Source organism: Trichosurus vulpecula, chromosome 4 (genome assembly GCF_011100635.1).
Source record: "Trichosurus vulpecula isolate mTriVul1 chromosome 4, mTriVul1.pri, whole genome shotgun sequence".
In the NCBI taxonomy this organism is placed as follows: Eukaryota; Metazoa; Chordata; class Mammalia; order Diprotodontia; family Phalangeridae; genus Trichosurus; species Trichosurus vulpecula.
Window position 1 is genome coordinate 200,152,103 of NC_050576.1, and position 19,473 is coordinate 200,171,575.

At 43.7% G+C, this 19,473-nt stretch overlaps 1 pseudogene; it reads left to right on the plus strand.

Moving 5' to 3' along the window:
* The first annotated feature begins 7,944 nt into the window (after window positions 1-7,944).
* Window positions 7,945-19,323, plus strand: LOC118846994 (annotated as a pseudogene).
* Window positions 19,324-19,473: the final 150 nt, after the last annotated feature.

The window sequence follows — 19,473 nt, forward strand, 5'->3', positions numbered from 1 at the left end:
TTGTGGGATCAATTCTCATGTTGTTGTAATCATTTCCCTGCTTTTTCCTTTTCCAACAAATTTCTATATTCAGGGCAGGTGGTCAACAGAAGATATGAGTACAATAATTATTCTATTATTTCATAGATCAATACTAGAATAAATCTAAGTTAATCTAATAGGATGCAAGTATGCAAGAGCTCTCTGTTTTCAGCCTGAAATTATAGTCATTTCCTTATCCTAAACAACTAAGTTAAGGAGTTCTTGGGCTTGTCATCTGCCTGCTAGTAATTATATATTCATGTGTGAGGTTGGGTCCTTAAAATAAAACTGTGTATAAAGTATGCTCTGAAGGGCAAGCAAATTATATAAGAGTCACCTAAATATGTCCCCATTGTTTAGAGGTTATTTAAGAGCAGAGGTCTATGTATATAATATGCATTCCATTTGAACATGGTTAACAACTGGACAGGTTTTACTTTAGACAACTCATTTAACATACACTGCTCTCTGTATACAATTTGGAATTAATGACTTGGTATATTTATACATCCCATCCAGGACTTTTGTTATAATCAGAATAAAATAAGCATCTTTTAAGTACGTTCATTTGCATAGCCATTGAACCTAGGCATAGAAGTCATTCACTTATAAAGAATATTGTTGCCTATGTGCTCGTCTTCCTAAGGTGGGGAATTAATTGAACTGGAAAATTTTGAGAAAGCAATAAGATCAGATGATTATATATGTCAAATTTAAACGATTCTAATAAAATATTCAGGCCTGGAGCATGTTCTAATAATAAGTTCTAAAAGTTGCATTCAGGATCTTATATATAAAATTGTATTCTTCACCCTCTGAATAAGCCAGACATTTTCTGGTTTCTTTTAAAACGTAATTTGTTGTTGTTGTTCAGTTGTTTCAGTCATGGCCATTTCTTTGTGACTCCATTTTGCGGTTTTCTTGGTGAAGATATTGGAGTGACTTGCCATTTCCTTTCCAGCTCATTTTACAGATGAGGAAACTGAGGCAAATAGAGTTAAGTGACTTGCCTGGGGTCACCCAGCCAATAAGTATCTGAAGTCAGATTTGAACTCAGGAAGATGCGTTTTCCTGACTCCAGGCCCAGCACTCTATCCACTGTACCACCTAGATGCCCAATACTTAATTTAAAAGTTTTTTTTTTTTAAATTTCATTTTTGATTGTTAAGTTAGTTGTCAACATAACAACTTGCTACATTGTATCACAGGACAATTATAAATGGTAATACTGAAGTTTTTCCATTTATGAAGTTTAAATCTGAAACAAAGAATGAAATAAATGAACACCAGTATTAAAAAGCTAAATGATAAGGGAGTCAATGCCAGTTTAGAAAAACACCCTTGACCTTAACTCACATGTCTACTTTGGTAAATATCCAATCTTTAACCAAAAAGGTTCATTTAACAAGTTGGATCCCAATACTTATCTTTTTAATATTCTTCCTTCAGCCTGTTGTTGACAGTGTCTATGTCAGGTGAGGGGTTTAGATAAAAGTAAAAACAGCAAAGAGTATGTAGAAATGAGTTACTAGTCTGATTTTCTTCTTATAACTCTGTTGTTAATGGGATGAAAACCATAAGGCTTGAGCTGGCTTTTACCACATGACCTAGTCATTTGAAAGGTAAAATTTAAGAGGCTATACTCAATAGTATTGAGTTTTATAGTTGGTGGATTTTAGCAGAAACATCTGAGAACCTCTACAAGTAACTTGAACCAGAGAAGCAGATCTTCTAGGAGAAGCTGCTCTGAGAACATGCCTATTCCAGAATGCCCAAGAGGAGATGCTTTCAGAAACCAGAAGACTGCATGAGGCATCTGAGCCCTAAGATATGATGTGCTGATGAAACGGACTTTGGGAATGGGTTACTAAGAAAGGCATTGAATGTTTGTACTTCCTTCTCATTCCTTCCTCAATCACTGGGGCCTCAGTAAGGCGTATTTGCTGAAGGGGACTGCTCCCAACAGATCCTGTCAATGCATTGGTCAATCTTTCTACCTTCTCACACTATACCTATTATGGTAGAACACTGAAGTCTCATAATTAACAATCCTTAATGAAATCTTTAGTGCTTTCAAGTCTTTTTGAATCCTGCTGAGTCAATCCTGAGAGGCAAAAGGATTTGATAGCATTTGATAATTGGCATATTAGTTTGCGATTCAGTGAGGAATTGCTCCCCATTGAATCAAAGAGGGTGTCAAATATTTTGGAGATACCCTGTTTTTCAGAGCTAAGGCCTAAGAAACAGGTTGTGCCCTGAGCTTGGATGGTATCACCCTCTGGAAAAGCATATTGCTTGTACCAACACCAGGTGCTCACTTAGGGATTTAGCTTCCCCTATTTCCCAGGGCCATCTATCACATGTTCACAATCACTGGCAGGTATTGTACTCCTGTTCCTGTCACAGAGCTCTGGTTCTGTACCTGGCAGGACAGGACCCCCAAGACATTTTATATTTTATTTATTTTATAAATATAATTATATATATATATATATATATATATATATATATATATATATATATTCTAGCTAAAGGTTGAAAAAAAAACAAACAAGACAGAATAAAATAAGCATCTTTTAAGTACATTCATTTGCATAGCCATTGAACCTAGGCATAGAAGTCATCCACTTATAAAGAGTATTGTTGCCTATGTGCTCGTCTTCCTAAGGTGGGGAATTAATTGAACTGGAAAATTTTGAGAAAGCAATAAGAAAACAAGACAAAAAAAAACAACAACGTGTGCTCCTGCCCTCAGAGAAATTAGGAAGAAAAATCTGCTCCCTCAAACAGTGACCATTCCTTGCTGGAATTAATCATTTCAGCTTCAGAACTCCCTCTCTGGGGTTCCATCCTGATTGGCTTCACATTACTCCTTATCATTCTCAACTCTAATTGTAGGAATGATTGCGATCGTGTATGTAAGTGGCCCCAATGTTAGCAGCTTTGAGCCCTCCTTCTTAGGAGGTGGGGGAACAGGGCTTGCATATACATACATCATTTTCCTCATTCTGCAGTTAAACTTCTGTTTTTGTCCTGATTCTCTTGTCTCTAGCCTGCTCTATTTGGCTCCAGCCACACATAGATTAGAAGCAGGTTCTGATCCAATTGACAAGGGGAATAAAGAAATTAGTCTGTATCATTTAATAACTGATTCTATTCTTTAATTGACCCTATTCTGTATTACTGCTCTATTTTGTATAATTGGTCAAGCCATATTTCTCTGAACCTGTATTAATCTCAGGAATTCAGCCTTTCCTCAGAGTTAGTTTAAAGTTACAAGTTAACTTATCATTCCCAAAAGGTATATTGTCCATCCTTGCCTGTCCTTGTACAATTAAGGGAGGGTGTTATCTCTTTAACAAACCCTTCTAGGCTTCTGGGAGTCTAACTGGGGTCTACTAACAAGGTCTGCAAGATGCTGATGGATCCCATAAAATAATTAATATCCCTTAATTGTCAGAGAGGGGTGGTCACTAATCCAGTAGGGTGTGCTAAAATAACCAATCTTATTACCTTCTCAATGAGGGGGAAGGGGAGAGAGGAAGAGAATTTGGAACTTGAAATTGAAGAAAAGAATGTAAAAAATATAAATTAATTCAATGCAAAGTTATACATGGTAGCTATATGAGATTCCTTGCCGTCTTGGGAAGGGAGGGAGGAGGGAGGGGAGAAAATCTGGAACTCAAAATTATGTAGAACTGTGTGTTGTAAACTAAAAATAAAAAAAATTTAAAAATTGTTTTTACATGTAATTGGGGGAAAAAGAAAATATTAAATAAATATATTTAAAATAACCAATCATGTTAATCCCACCCCCATGGTGCTGTCTACTTTGTAATTAATCGTATTGTCTTCTCCACCTACCCAACTCTGTACAGCTCAAAACTATATTAAGGCTGGTGAGCCCTGCCTTGGGGTCATTGGTTATTGAGAAAGGCTGTTGATTCAATGTATTGATTGTGCTCAGACCATTGTCTTAGTTTATGTTAATTGTCAAATGCAACATATCTGACTGCTGCTGCTGGACAGATTCACTATGACCAAGTAAGAGGGGGACCTTAGGGATAGTTAATCAGCAGGCAGTCTGACCTTGATTACCTTTACAGACTACAAGGACATCATGATTTGGAGAACCTTGCATACCTTGAGTAGCTTGCTTAAATGAAACTAGCTAAACTAGTTACAGGGTACACGGAAACTTCTGGGAGAGAAGCAGGTCAATCAAATATGGGGTCACGTTTGTCAGATAAGACCTAATGATAGGCCAAATCTCACATTTATTAAGTAGTTACTATGAGACAAATATTGGAGATGCAGATTCAAAAGCAAAGAGAGTCCTTGTCCTCAAGGAGCTTACTTTCTAACGGGGGTGGGGTGGGGTGGGGGCTGGGGGTGGACAACATATATGGGAAGTGGTGACTAGGGAAAGGTATTTTGGTTAGAAGGTTAGGATAATGAATGAGTGTAGTTATAGGTTGACACACCCTTTCCAGAAGCAATTTATGGTTCCAGAACTGTAAAAAAAAAAAAAAAAAAAAGAGGTGGGGCTAGTGGGTACCCAACCACCTACAATTAGAGTTGAGAATGATAAGGAGTAATGTGAAGCCAATCAGGATGGAACCCCAGAGAGGGAGTTCTGAAGCTGAAATGATTAATTCCAGCAAGGGATGGTCACTGTTTGAGGGAGCAGATTTTTCTTCCTAATTTCTCTGAGGGCAGGACCACACGTTGTTGTTTTTTTTTTCAACCTTTATCTAGAATATATATATATATACACATATATATATACATATATACATATATATATATATATATACACATGACTCTGAGGTTTACATAGCAATTTATATGTATTATGTAATTTGATCCTCACAGCAACCTAGTAGGATAGGTACAATCATTATCCCCATTTTACAGCTAAGGAAACTGAGGCACTGAGCAGTTAAGTGACTTGTCTGGGGTCACACAGCTAGTAAATGTCTGAGGCTGGATTTGAACTCAAGTCTTCCTGACTCCAGGTCTCAACAGGTCTTCACAGCTGCCTCTGTATCAGAAGCAATAGCAAACGTGTGCATGAGAGATTTCACATGTGCTACTGTCACAGAGAATGATAACCACGTATCCTCATGTCATAGAACTCTCTCAGGTTGTAGGAAGTGTGGTTTTTGAGATTAGATCCATTCCTTTTTCATTTATCCCAGCTGTGAGAGGCTAGGGTGAAGCCTGTAGGTATCATGGCATGCCTGATCCCATGATCCCAACTCACTGTTGGGCAAAGATGTCACAAGATGACATCCCATTGTTAATAGAGATATAACTGTGATATACAAATCTCCAACAGCTGGGATAAGCTGGGTCTCCAGGACTTGGACAGTGGCCTTGGCAACAGGATATGACATTGCCACAGCTATTTCACATGTAGCTTAAGTAACGGTGGCTGTAAGAACATGTCAGAATTGCTTTTGTTGAGGCAGTAGAGGTGGGGGAGGGCAATGGAGTCCAGCTGCTCAGAGTAGGCTGCCCTGGTCAGATGCCCCTGGGGATGTGCCCTGCCATAGCTGTAGGGCACATTTCTTCTATTCACACGTTTCAGGCATTGTTCTTGTGTCCATTGGAGTTGGGAGGATTCTGGTCTCAGCTGCAGTCATGATCAATGGGTTACCACATATGATCTGGGCATATATCAAGGAGGCCACTGAGGAGATAGTCTTGCAGTAGGCTTCATCAGCTTTGGTGTTCCACAAGGTTTTTTTGGGGTAGGGTCCACATTGATAAGCCAACACATGGGTTACTAGTATCTTGTGACTAAGGCTATGAGAGGTGATTCAGGCCCAGTGCTGGGCTCTCCAAACTAGGGTGCTTTTTCCATTCATCTCATCTCACTATCAGAGTCCTGATCACTCCTCAAGTCCATTAAGATCAAGCTCAGAGATACTCTATTAATCTTGGACGCTGAATCACCTATACAGGTGGGTCTGAATTGGTGCTTGTCCTTGGCTCTAAGATGTACTGAAAAGGATGCATTTATTAATTTCACTACTATATACCAGGCTCCTTGTGGGGGGGGGCATCTTCTCATTAATGGTGACTGCATGGAGTATGACAGGGACAACCAAGGCTATGGCTTCTTCAGTTCCCTATAGCCAATAGTCAAACTCCAGATGCATTTGACCTCCTTGACTCTCAGCCAGACAAAGCAGGTGCCCCTCTTGCTTCAGTTCTTGTATTAGGACAATGATGTCACTCTGTCCCCTGGGCATTGTTATTCTCTGACTTGAATGTTCCAAACAGGTTAAGGGAGTACTAAGGGTGGGACCTCTCAGTGATGACATTAGTGGTCAGGGATCTGAGGGTTGAGTGTAAGGCCATTCCTGGAACCATCCTGTTGGGATGGTCCAGTGTGATAGTAAATCAAGCCCTATGATACATTTGTCAGTAGAAGAGGCTGTGCCAGTCCAGTTTATTGGGCCAAAAGGACTCACAGCAAGAGTGGCTGTAGTTCGAGTGCCCCAGACAGGGGGTTCACCTCCAAACCCATGGAGAGTTAAATTAGGGTTAGGGTTCTTTCCTCTCCCAGAACCCCTGTCACTTGTGCTCCTGTATCATATTATCCCATCTCAAACAGAACCACTCCTCTACGCCATGAAATTTTAATAAGGGAATTGATCTCGAGTGTTTATTTGCTGATAATGCTGGGAAATGCTTTCCTGTGCCAAATGGTGTTTGATTTTAGAATTCTTGAGAGCCAAATTTCCCCTTTCTAGTTGCCTCTATCCTGCTCCTGAAGGGGGCTGAGTGTTCAACTCCTATTAGGTAGTTGGGACATTTACTTTCCCATAGCTAGGATCCTCCCTGTCCCACTTTCCACAGTCTGTCTCAGAGATAAACTGCCCTAGTAACTTACACATTCAAACCTAGGACAGAGGGCATGTATCTGTCCACCAAAAGGGGATCTTAAATTATTCATACTTGTAGGGGGTGGGTCTGTGGGGGAGAGAAGGAGCCACAGTGGCTTAGTCTCCTGAACTGTCTGCCCAGGGTCATTGTGGAAATGTGAGGGGGTCTTACTCTGTGGAGATAATCCACTATCTGAATTCTTCTCTTGTCTTTGCCACTCAGTTCACCCTTGGGCCCCGTCCCTGGTACATAACCTGACCTCGTCCCTACTGTCTGTGTTTCTGTCTGTATTGCCAGAACGCTGAGAAGGGGAGCTAGTTTCGGGGGAACTTTAGAAGTTTACGGCAGTTGAGTCTCCTTTGGCCGGGATCCTTCCACCGCCCACTCATCCCTCTTTCTGGAATCTGGAGAGCTTCCAGTCTTTTGCCCTTCTTGTCACTGCCGTGGATACAGTTCTGTCTCCTACTGTACCCCCACCCCACCCCAGCTTCGCATGTTCTCAGAGGCTTGGAAGGTGGCTCCTCTGGGGTACCAGGTGATGGATACGTGAGATGGCCCCTTTCCACTCAAAATCACCTGTCTCCCCCCCCTCCCCGCCCCCAATCCCTCCTTCGACCAACCACTCTGCCACAAGCTAAGGGTCGGGGAGAGCAGGCAGGGACCGGCAGGGCCAGGCTCGCACCTCTTCCCCAGAGGGTTTTCTAGCGTCGCATCTTGAGTGCCTGGCTCTGCCCCTCTCTTCTTCTCACCTCCCCCAGGCCCCAATGTCTGCCGCTCTCGAGTAGCAGTCCTAACCCTGTGCCTGCCTCCCCGTTTGGGATGCCTTTATCTGTTGCCGCTACCTGGCTCCGTTCTCAGTCTAGGCGTACCCTGTTGGCACCTCTGGCCAGGCACGGGACTCAGAAACCCTCATCCGCGACTGCTCCTTCCCGGTCCTTCACCCGCACCAGTCCTCACCTGACACTTTCCGTGGCCGCCCCCCTTTCTCATTCTCATTCTCTAGAGCACATGTCCTCTTTAGGGGATATGGAGACTGAGGCAAGAAGGGTCCCGGAGAGCCTGGATTCCAGCCAACAGACGGTCAAGGAAACCAGTCCACCGGGGCGCCCAACCTGCATTGACAGCAGCAGCGATCTTGGACACGCGGGGGTCAGGGAGGACAGGATGCTGATGGGCGAGCTGGAGGCGCTGGAACAGGAGGTGGTGAAGACCAGTAGTTGGTGGGAGCGACATGGTCTGGATTGGCCATCCTTGCTCTTAACTTTCTCTCCTTGCCCTTGGGTGAGAAGTCTGGGGCACCACCTGCGCTGGGGCCAAGTCCCGGCGTGGCAGCCGGGAAACAGAGAGGGTGGGGACCGGTGTGTGGGTAGCCAAGTAGGCACGGAAGGTTACAGTGCTCCGAAGAGTCAAGCGCCAAACGAGTGCAGCCTGGTGTTTCTGGGGGTGGGGCAGAGGAGGAGCGATTAATAATATCAACAGCTAACAGAGCTTACTATGTGCTGGGACTGTGCCAAATCCTTTACAATTATTATCTCATTTGAAACTCACGATAATCCTGGGAGGTAGGTGCTATCCCTATTTTACAGATGAGAAAACAGGCAAACTGGGGTTAAGTGACTTGCCCAGAGTCACACAGGTAAGTGTCTGAGGCTAGATTTGAACTCAGTTCTTCCTGACGCCAGGCCTAGCACTCTAACCACTGCATTGTAAAGAGGGAAATGGAGGGGCATGGGTTGTGCCGTACTGTGGGAGCAGGGAGAGCCCCTCAATGTCTGTGGAGGAGGGTAGACTTTGTTAAAGGAGGTACTCCCGGGGTAAACCTTTTGAGGTTCCCTTGGAATAGTGGCTGGGGCCTTTAGTAGGGAAGATTCCCCCCTGGGGTGGCTCCTTGGGAATGGTAGACTTTGAGGGGGGGAATGCCCCTCGAGTCCTGGGTGTGGACTTTGGGATGGGAGGCCTTCTTCCCCCAGGGCTAGCTTATTGGCTTCTTTCTCTGTGAGTGCAGTCCACTTGGGACTGAGCGAGGCTGCAGTGCCTTCAGGTGTCAGGCTGACTTGTCCTCGGTCCTTCTTCTTAGAGATGAGGGGATGAGAGTGAGGAGGAATGGAGAGGATATTCCCTCAAGAGCTCAGGTTGCTGCTGAGACCAAAAAAGTTACATCTAGGACCCAAGAGTCAAAAGCATTATCTCTGGATACTATCTGTCCCTGGTCTTGGGTGGGGGGTGGGGGATGGAGGGGCGGCCATTCTGGATGGGAGCCCTGTTATCTCCTGGTGGAGATCCTGCAGGCTTCTCCTCCTGGTCACCTCCTATACTTTAGCTCTCTCCTATGTGCATTTGGAGAGAAGGGGAAAAGGGAAGGAGGGGGTTCAGAATGTCTTGGCTAAGGCCGGGAAACAGACAGTTTTATTTCAATTCCAATATCAGATTTGCCACCACTATCTTGTATGTCTTTGGGCAAGCGACTTAACCTCTATGGGCTTCAGTTTCCTCTTCTGCACAATGTGGCAGTTGGGCTAGGTGATAGGTGAGGTCCTTTCCAGCTCTAATGTAAGCGTCCTGGAAACTTATGTCACTGCCCCTGGGTGAGTGCCCATTTCACAATACCCTCCCCACCCCCGCCCCCAGCTTGAAGGTCTGCTCCTCAGGGAAAAGTGGAAGGTACATAGAAGCTAAAGTGGGATTAGAGCTAAGAATCTTTTTTTTTTTTTAAAAAAAAGTTAATTTATTTATTTTTAGTTTTCAACATTCACTTCTATAAGTTTAAAATTTTCTCCGCCTCCCCAAGATGGCATGCAATCCTATATAGGCTCTGCATAAACATTCCTATTAAACATATTTTCACATTAGTCACATTGTATAGAAGAATTAGAATGAATGGGAGGAACCATGAGAAAGAAAAACATAAAATAAAAAAAGTGAAAATAGTCTGCTTCGATCTGCATTCAGACTCCATATTTCTTTTTCTGGATGTGGATGGCATTTTCCATCATGAGTCTCTTGGAATTGCCTTTGGTCCTTGCATTGAAGAATCCTTTTAATTAAAGGTTTTTCCCTCTAGGGTTGGAAGAAATGAGATGACCTGGGTGGGCGTTAATGAATTTGAGAATTTGTAGAATTTGAGCCATTTGTGGCCATCTAAGTGGCCATTCCTAGGTCTTGAAGCCTTGAACCGATTCTAATCTCATGTTTTTTCCCCCCCTACCTTCATTTTTCACCATTCTCATGCAGGATTCCTGTGTCTTTGATCCCAGAGTGCCCTGCTCTATGCCCTAGGGATCATCATCCTGGGGATGGTGCATCACACATTCACAGTCAAGGGCAGCCATCTGGCCACTCATGGTGCCCTCACCAGCTCCAAATTCTGGAACAGATTTTAGGGATCTTCTTTGTGGAAGTAAGAAAGGGAATAGGCCTCTGGGACCTTGCATAGGATAGTCTATGTGTATACAAGTATGCAAGCATGTACGTGTATGGGCCTTTACAGCTGTGTGCCTGTGACTAAATGTGACGAATATATAAAGTATGTGTATCGATAATAGTGGTGCGTGATGTGAGTATACTCTACGTCCATGACTGCTGTGTATCTGAGTACTTCAGGATTCTTTAACTCCATGGTGGTTGACAGCCCTGCCTCTCTGACACTGGGCTGATAGTCACCTGGAGCTTCTTCCTCTCACCCCAACCAGCATGTTCAGGCCTGTGACTGACTCTTCCTTCCCACAAGGTGTTGCTTTATGGTTTTGCAAGCAGGGTGTTTATGGGGAAAGAGTAAGATTAGTGAGCCCCTAGGGAAGCGACTTCCTGCAGAGAGTCATCTCCGTAGGCTCCTTACTTTAGTCAGGCAGTGAACCTTTGTTAGGTGATTACTATGTGCCAGGCCCTGTGCTAATCACTGAAGATACTAAGAAAGATAAGACAGTCCCTGCCCTAAAGAAGCTCTCTGTCCAATGAAGGGTACAGTGTGCAAACAACTAGTACAAAGAAACTACATACAAAATAAAATCGGAAACAGTCAACAGGAGGAAGGTATTAGAATAACAGCAGATGGGGAAAGGCTTCCTGTAGAAGGTTAAGACTTTGTGTTTGTCCTTCCTTTTCAGAGAGGACCATGACATCAGGGAGATGAGGACATGACTTGTAGTTGACTTTGATTTGAATGAAGGAGGGCTGTGCAAGGTCACCAGCCTCACTTTCTCCTCCAGAGCCATCTATGTCCAGTGACCTGATATTCATCAGGATGACTGGATATGACCCAGGATGCAATGGGAGACCTTGGCCCTTTTAGGCTCAGGCCTTTTCATGTACTCACTTAGAGTGAGGTAAGGCCTATTCAGTGAATAGGCCTCTTTAAGAAGTGAGTTAAGGGATGCCCCTTTAATTAGAAAAAAAAATCAAGCTGGGAGGGGAAGACCCTCAAGGTTGCTGTTCCAAAGAGAAACAGTTACCATTGACATTCACTCTAAGCCAGGAGGGCCCAAAATACAGCCATTAAGTGGAGCTTGGGCAGGGACCTATTGTGGTCCAGTCTATGGGCTGCAGAGTGAACTAGGTTTAAGGTTTTGTGAAAAATAGACAGAAAGACAGATGGAAGGAAAGAAGGAAGGAAGGAAGGAAGGAAGGAAGGAAGGAAGGAAGGAAGGAAGAAATCTAGCCAGTAAACCCCGAGTTAAATAAGCAGCTTCTGGCCATCAAAATTTACCTTCCTTTGGAGAGGAGAAGGAGAAGAAGAGAGAGAGGGAGAGGGAGAGGACGTTACTCAACTAGCTGGGTCCCCTTTCAGGCAGCTTGGTTGTGTTTGTCTGGTTAAGACTTTAGAGGAGACATGAAGGAAACCAGAGAAGCCAGGAAGCGGAGGTGAGAAAGGAGCACGTTTTCAGCACAGAGGACAACCAGTGAAAGGAGTCAGGAGATGGAGTGTCTTGTTCTAGATGCAGCAAGGAGACTAGGCTCACTGGTGAGCCACTGCTAGGGCCACTGGTGGTTGTAAGGTGCAAGAAGACTGAAAGGGGGGGATGTTATGAAGGGCTTCAAATGCCAAATACAGGATTTTATATTTGATCCTGAAGGTGACAGGGAGCCACTGGAATCTGAATAGTGACATTGTCAGACCAGCACTTTAGGAAAATCACTTTTTAAAACAAATACTATTTTATTTTTTCCCAATAACATGTAAAAACGAATTTTAGGAAAATCACTTTGACAGCTGAGTGGAGCACAGACTGGGGTGGGGAGAGATTTGTGCCCGGAAGACCCATTAGCAGGCTATTGGAATAGTCCAGGTGTGACATGATACACCAAGGTGGTGGCAGCATCGGAGGAAAGAAGGGAGCATATATGAGAGATGTCACAGGGTGAAACTGACAGATCTTAGCAACAGATTGGATATGGGAGGGGGAGTGAAATAGAGAGTGATGGTTGAGGATATGACTTAGGTTTCAAGCCTGGGTGACTGGAAGTATGGTGGTACCCTCAATAGTGATAGGAAGATTAGGAGGAGGGGAGAGTCTAGAGGGAAATATGAGTTCAGTTTTGAACACGTTGAGTTTAAGATGTCTATGGGACATCAATTTGAGATGTCCAATAATAGGTAATTGGAGATGTGAGACCTGAGAGGAACAGATGGGTTAGGGGTAGAGAAGTAGGCTTGAGAATCATCAGCTTAGAACTAATCATTGAATCCATGGGAGCTTTTGAGATCACCAAGTGAAAAAACATAGAGGGAGAAGTATGGGACAGAGCCCAGTGGGATTTCTGCAGTTAGAGGGTATGATATGGATGAAGATATAGCAAAGGAGACTGAGAAGGAGCAGCTGGGTAAGTAAGAGAACTGTGTCCCAAAAACCCAGAGAGGAGAGACTATCAAGCATTGACAGTAGCATTGACAGTGCCAAAAGCTGCAATGAGTTTGAGGAGTGAGGCCTGAGAAAAGGATCCCATATTTGGCAACTGAGCAATCATTGATAACTTTGGAGAGAGCAATTTTGATTGAATGATGAGGTTGGAAACCAGATTGTAGAGAATTAGAAGAGAGTGAGAAGAGAGGAAGTGGAGGTCCCTATTGTGAATGGCCTTTTCAGAGAGGTTAGCCACAAGAAGGAGGAGACACATGGAGCTATAGCTCGCAGGGTTGGATGAATCAAAAATGAAGGTTTTTTATGAGAATGTGGAAGACCTGGGCATGTTTGTTGACAGCAGGGTAGTGACCAGTAAACAAGAAGAGACTTCAGAAAAGTAAGAGTGGGGATGATGTGGAAGGATAAGGTATGGGGACAATCTGCTGGAGAAAACCAGATGGAATGACTTGTGTATGTATAGAGAGATTTGTGTATGTATAGAGAGATTTGCTTTAGCAAGGATGAGGGCCCCCTCATCATGTGAGATGGGGGTAAAGGAGAAGATGATGTCAGAGGCCCTCTTTTGAATATTACTTTTAATTTACAAACATTTTTATTGCCAGAAAGCCCATTCTCCATAGGAGTTGGTATTTATTTTGTGATCAGCCTAGTCATCCGTTACAGTGAAGGCTTGTAGCCTCCTGTGAACTAACACACACAGTGGTCACAATTTTTATATGTTGCCTAGGATGCAGATATGACGTGTCTCTTCAGGCTCTCCCTTGGTCCTCTCAGAAATGCCACTTTTATAGGAAGCTGATGAAAGAATCTCTGGTCTCATCAGCATATCTCTCTCCTTTGTCAAACCAGAGTATAAGATGCCATCTTTTGTTATAGCACACTTTTTGCACAAAATAGAGGTATTGGGGAAAAATTTTATTCCTTAATATGCATCTGAATGTTTTCTCTTTCAGGGAAGTCCAGCAAAAAATTTTTAAAAATCTTAAAATGATGTAACTTCATTTGTTTCTCTTTCAGCCTTTGTGACTAGAAAATTTATAGCCAAATTCAGTGCTGTCAACCATAGCAATTCAATCATCTCAAGTGGGTTGGTATCTCAGAGAAACTTTATTGTTTCATCCTTAAATGTATTGTTTTGCATTTTAAAAATGCCTTTTATTGATGTCTTTATATTATAATCTTTTCCCACCTACCCTTTTGGATTTAACCCTCCTTTAACTATGAAGCAAAAACCTCTGAGACAGAGTCTGTGTATGAGAATGTATATATAGTATTCTGTCCTGGTAGTCTCCCACCTCTTTGCCAAAGGGAGGCGATATAATACCTTATCTCTTCACTAAGACTTCCATTGGTTTTTGCATTACTCAGAGTACAATTGCCTTTAATGATCTGTTCATGGTTTGACTTATTTTGCGCTGTCTCATTTCATAAGTCTTCTCAGATTTCTCAGAACCTTTCTCCGTACACAATATTATTCCATTACAAGGCAGCTAGGTGGCGTAGGGGGTAGAGCACCGGCCCTAGAGTCACGAGGACCCAAGTTAGAATCCAGCCTCAGACACTCAATAGCTACGTGACCCTGGACAAGTCACTGAACCCCAACTGCCTCCCCCCAAAAAGTCAAATAATGTTCTATTATATTCCAATACCTTGTTTTTCTCCCCAAAGGAGAAAATTCCCCAAAGGATACCTACCTACTTTGTTTCTAGCTCTTCACTACCACTGAAAAATGCTGCTATGAATATTTAGGCATAAATTAGACTTTTTTGTCTCTCTGACTTCCTTGAAGCATAGGGCCAGTAAGTGACTTTGATGAGTCTAAGAATACAAATATTTTAATCCCCTTCCTTGCAGTCCAGAGTGGCTGGATCACTTAATGGCTCTGCCAATAGCGTAAGTTCATGTGCCTGTCTTCTTCTTTGAGCCTCTGGGACATTGCCTGTTCCCATCTTTCCCAATTTACTTGGTGTGAGGTAAAACTCCACAACTGTTTTAATTTGTATTGCTGTATTAGTAACGTGGAGCGTGCATTCTGTTTTGTAGGATAAGCACGATCAAATGCTTTTCAAAGTAGGCAGGAGTGTGAATCTGAAATAAATAAAAATAATTGGCCTAGGTAAAAGCTTCTGAAGACAGTTATGTTCTCTTGCATATGCTAGCATATAAGGAAATCATCAGGTTACGTTTCTTCTTATATTTAAAGGGTCCTGGAGGTTGCTTTATGATTTTGCACTTCTCCAGTCCTTCCTGTTTGCGGAGAATTCTACCAAATTTCCACCTCTGCTGCTGTGGAATTTATGCAGTCAATTATCCAGTGGTTTATTCACTCTGTGGACGATCCCTGTACATTTCAGTCTCAGATTGACTGTCCTTAGCTAGCCAGAACACCCAGGATCCATCCTGACGTCTACCTGCTGTAGACCCAGAGAGTTCAAAGCAAATCTGGGGGAATGAAGATGCTGTAGGGAAATCACAGATGACCTTACTCTTGAATGATCTACTGTCTTAGATGATTCCCATCGCAATCATCTTGATTCATGGGGTTATCTGACTGTAAATGCAAGTAATCTTGGGGGATTGGGAAGAAGTCCTAGATGCTGAACACTGACTAGATGCCAGTTGAGTCAGGCTGTGCCCAAGGAGGTCCTGTGCCACTATGTTGATGCCCCTGGCACCTTTATCATTCCATTTCTCCACTCTTACACTCCTTAGGTGCGTGCTTCATTCACAGCTGAGAATGCCTGCCTTCTCCATGTGAAGATGCATCATGGTTACACCAATGTAGTGGGCATGGGGGACTTGAGCATATGGAGTGAGCCGAGGCTGAATCGATATGTCTATGCTTTCCTTGTTCCTTTCATGTTACCCATTGTGACAGTTGGTAGGTATCCTCCCAGGACCAGTCCCAAAACTCCCAGGGGGCATCCTTGAGTAGAATCAAAGGACCTCCTTGGAAAAGGAATACCACAGTCCTTTCTTCCCCTTCCACGTTCAAGGAGGCACCTTTTGGGGCAAGTTGGGAGCTGGGAATGAGTCCCAGAAGTCCAGAACCTTATCAACAGCTTAGGGACCACTGGCCTGATATTAAGAGGCTTTGAATATTGAGATAGGATGCCAGGTGAATGGTGTGGATGGGAATAGCATTGGCCCTGGGATCAGGAGCCCAGGTGAGAATCCCAGGTCCAAATGTGCTAGCTGTGTGACCCTGGGCAAGTCATTTAAACTGTATGAACCTCAGTTTTCCCATGTGTAACATGGGTATGACACTACTTATACTGCTTGTCTCATAAAGAGCATATGCTGAAAGTTCTTTGTAAACCTTAGAGTGCTATAGAAATGTAAGTTATTATTATTATAATCACCTGGAAGAAGGCACTTATTTGTAGCTCCCCGCAGCAATAAAGCAGCTTGGACTTTGATAATGGTAATGAAAATAACTAGCATAGATGTAGGGTTTTAAATTTTGCAAAGGGCTTTACAACTATCATCTCATTTGGTCCTTTCCTCATAACAACTCTGGGTGGTAAATGCTATCATGTTTCCCATTTTACAGATGAGGAAACTAAGGCCCTAAGAAGTTAAGTGACTTGCCCAGGGTCACACAATTAACTCTGATGTCAAATTTGAACTCAGGACTCCTTCTGGAGAACTTCTATTCTCCAAGTCCAGTGCTCTCTCTCCCCAGAGCTGCTTAGATGCCAAGCTTAGGACAGGGAAATGTATTGCCACACTTAATGATTAATAAAAAGAGTAACTAACATTTCTATAGGACTCTAAGGTTTGCCAAGTTATCTCATTTGATCCTTACAACAAACCTATGAGGTAGGCACTACTAATATGCACATTTTATACATGTGGAAACTGAGACAAACAGAAGTGAAGTGACCTGTCCAGGGTCACACAGCTAGCGAGTGTTCAAGGGAGGGTTTGAACTTGGGTCTTCTGGATTCCGAGTCCAACATTTGATCCATGCACCACCTAACTGCCTTTACCTACCCACAAATGAACAAAAGCCAACCGGCAGAACTCCCTGATGGCTCTGGAGCTGTGCTTTGGGCTGAGGGCCAGAGATGGAGAAAAGAACCCTCACTAGCCTCTATGGCCTTTTAATAATGTGCCTATATATTCTATGGCCTGTGGCAGAGCTGAATTCCTTACCTTGCCCCAGCCTCATTAAATATTCCTTAATCTACTAAGCACACCAGGTGGAGTCCTATGAACAGAGGGCTTGGAGCTAGCGGCCCGGAGTTCAGATCGTAGCTCTGTGGGCACCACCTGTGGGACTCTGGGCAAATCACTTGGTTTCTCTGCACTTTCTTACCTGTAACAGGAAGGGATTGAACCATATGGTCCTTAAGGTCCTTTGTAGCTCTAAAACCTACAATTGAGCTCCAAAGGACCCCAGCCTGGGAAGGAATTGGAAAACGTTCAAGCAGGAAGATGGCCTTGAAGTCCAGCTTCTTCATTTTACATTTGGGGAAACTGAGGCCCAGTGAGTTGAAGTGAATTGTGCAGGGTCACAGAGGCAGTCAGTGGCAGAGCTGAGATTAGAATCTTGGCTTCTTCGTTCCTAGTCCCAGTTCCTTCAAAAGAACCATCTGCCATACAATGAGGACTCCTACCTGTCAAGACTTGGGCTTTTCTTGAGCAGATATGAGGAGCTCGTGGTACATGCCCTGCCAACACTGACCTCATGGAGCTCTGGTGATGCTGTTTTCTCACTGACAAGTCTCCCCAGCCCCCTTGCCCTCACCAAGGTTCTGACTCAAGACCTTTCTGCTTTGACTAGAAATATGCACAGAGAGATCACCCTAGAACCTAAGTCTGCCTCCCTCTGCTCCATGGAGCTGAGGGGCTTCTTTAAGGTGGGTACTATGTCTACTTTTTATTCTTCCATTTTGGAGTGGGAGCAATGAGTCCTGGGTAAGAGGAGGAGAAAGGGATAGGATGGCTAGTTAATGGAAGGGGGTAAGAAAACCTTGTAGGCAAGGTCACAGGTCAAGGTCAGTAATAACATGGATTAGTGACAGTTTAGCTTAAAATTTGTAAGTATAATGATGGGAATGGAGCAGGGAGGTGGGGGAGGGGAGTAGGTGACCAGAAGAGACCAAGGGACTAGTGAACTGTATGACCTCCCCAAAGACTTAGGCTGGACAGATCTAGACTGGCTGCAGGGTTGGGAGTGTGGCTGTTTTGGTTACATGGCTAGACGCCAAGTAAAGTGGTTAGTTCTTAGAGCTGGGAGGTTGACATAAAAATATACTAAGACTTATTCTAGGGTTTCAATTGAAATGATTTTAAAATAAGTCATAGGACAGAGCAGAGCATTCTAAGTATTCAGATGGGGAACGGGTGCTAAGTTTTGAGGGAAAAAAACTCAGGAATTCAGCCTCAAGTTTGGGAAAATTCTTTCAGGCTTGAAAGAGGGGAATATCACTCTTCCTGGGTGATCTTCTGTGGCATCTTTGATCTCAGAAGTTATGTACAAAAGCAAGACTCCACTCCTCTCTCCTATGGAGGTGGGGGAGGGGGCTGGAGCAGCTCTTTCAGTCTAAAAGGGAGATGGGAGTGTGCAGCTGTGATGTGGTAGGCCGTATTATTATCAAGCCAGCAAGTGATGTGACAGAGCCATTTGACTCCATGTATAGGGGTAGGCCAGTATGGGAAGTGACCTATGACTCTCCCAGAGAACGTAAACTACCTTGAGTACGTGTAAACATCAAAAGAAGCTCCAACTATCCCATGGGAAAACTTCCAAATGACCCTGAGTCATCTCTGTCACTGTGCCTTCTTTGTTCTCTTTCTATATAATACCTGACCTGGTCTGGTGCTGGTGTGGAGATCCACAATGTTATATTGTTCTGCTGCCTCCCAGGACAACTGGACTCTTCCAATTAACCTAGTTAACTTTAACAAAACCTATTAGTAACCAAGCTGGCACGATTGTTTCTTTCTTTGGTATCTCAGTATTTTTTGGTATCTCTGTTCTCTTGGAGGTTATGCTACCCTACAATCGGCATAATTAGGATAAACAGATCCACTCCCTTATATCAGGTGTAGTAGGCAGGATAGTCTGCCCTCTCACCTTCCTGAAGAATGGAGGAGGAGGTGGCTGGGTAGGATACCAGAATCTTTGGTTCCATCCCTGTTTATATCACAGTCACACATAGTTTCCTCCTTGGCAGCTAGGCGTCAAAGTGGATAGAGCACTAGGCCTGAAGTTGGGAAGAGCTCAGACACTTTCCTAGTAGCGTGTGACCCTGGACAACATGATTCATCTCTGTCCGCCTCAGTTTCCACAAGTACAAAATGGAGAGAAATAGTAGCACCCACCTCCAAGGGTTGTGTGAAGAAAAGGAGGTTTTTGTAAAATGTTCCCAAGGCTCGCAGTTGGTGCTTAATAAATACTTTATATCACAGTCACACGTGGTTCCCCTTTGTTCCCTCAGGAAATGGGGCACAAAGGAGCATAGCCCTCTGTGAGGCTCTGGAGGTTCTAAGAGCTCAAATCAACAAGGTAGCTGAAGAAGAGATCCATGTCCTCTAGCCATCTGTATTGGGAATGGGGTAGGAAATTTGAATGAGGTTCCTTAGGGGGTGGAAAGTCTATGAAAGGCTTACAAAGGCTTTCCGAAGATTGCTGGAGGAGCCATGACCTCTATCTTTAGTGAAAGAACAGGAAAACCCCAAGTTTCTG